At 43.6% G+C, this 1,233-nt stretch overlaps 1 protein-coding gene across 1 annotated transcript in view; it reads right to left on the bottom strand.

Moving 5' to 3' along the window:
* CYFIP2 (cytoplasmic FMR1 interacting protein 2) overlaps window positions 1–1,233 on the bottom strand; it is a 132,139-nt gene that overhangs the window by 114,237 nt on the left and 16,669 nt on the right. The window lies entirely within an intron of this gene.

The following is a 1,233-nucleotide window of genomic DNA, read 5'->3' on the forward strand; positions in this document are numbered from 1 at the left end:
GAAAGATTAAATTCAGAGTCCAAATACATGCGCACAAATACCAGCTTCCTCACTTACTATCACTTTGCCCCTCAGGAAATCATGTCCTCACCTACAGCTAGCTATCCATTTGGTTATCTGTTCAGTAATGGAGGAGGAGCACAGGTGGCATAGGGGTTACATGCTGGGCTGTTAACTATAAGGTCAGCAGTTTGAAACCACCAGCCGCTCCATGGGAGAAAAACTGGACTTTCTACTTCCATAAAGAGTTACAGTCCTGGAAACTTACTGGGGCAGCTCTGCCCTATTCTATAAGGTCACTATAAGTTGGCAACGACCCAATGGCCTTGAGTTTCATCTTTAAATAATGATGATAATAACTATCTCACAATTACATAGGATTTTGCGAGAGTCACATGAGAAACATATGTTCACATGTACACATGCAAGGTAATCTCTAAAGGGGTGTTGAGAAGAGAACTAGAACTAGGAAAACAGTGTGGTCAGCAATTCTCCTCCTAGGAGAGTAGTCAAGAGAACCTGGCACGTGTCCACATGAAATCCTGTACGGAAATGTTCACAGCAATATCACGTGTAATTGGGTTCAGTTGTGTTCCTCAAAAAGATAAGTTGAAGTTCTAACCCCTGGACCTTGTGTGGAAATAGGGTCTTTGAAGACATTCACGGTTAAGTCAACATGATGTCACACTGGAGCAGGACAAGTTATAATCCAGTCTGAGTACTGTCCTTATAAGAGAGGAAAATAGCACAGAGAGAGAGAGAGAGAGAGAGAGAGAGAGAGAGAGAGAGAGAGAGAGGGCACAGGTTGTCTGGTGAAAATGCAGCTACAAGCCATGGAGCATTTGGGGTCCCTGGAAGCTGGGAGAGACATGTCTCCCCAAGACTTCAGAGAAAGCATAGCCTAGCCAACAGGTTGGTTTGAACTTCCAGATTTCTGAACCATGGGACAGTAACCTCCTGTTATTTTAAGATTGGACTTCCTGGCACATTTTTACCGCAGCCTTAGGAAGCTGACACAGTAGAATCAACCCAAGTGTCCATCCACTGTTGAGTGGATAAACAAAATGTGGTACACCATACAGTGGTATGTTACTCAGCCATAAGAAAGAATGAAATACTGATCCATGCTACCACAACACGGGTGAACCTTGAAGATATTATGCTCAGTCAAAGGACCCAGATGCAAGAGACCCCATATGATGTGATTCCGTTTATATGCGATGTAAAGCCATA

The sequence above is a fragment of the Echinops telfairi genome, unplaced genomic scaffold, assembly GCF_000313985.2.
Source record: "Echinops telfairi isolate 266 unplaced genomic scaffold, ASM31398v2 ScPeMD7_7469;HRSCAF=8507_0, whole genome shotgun sequence".
Classification (NCBI taxonomy): domain Eukaryota; kingdom Metazoa; phylum Chordata; class Mammalia; order Afrosoricida; family Tenrecidae; genus Echinops; species Echinops telfairi.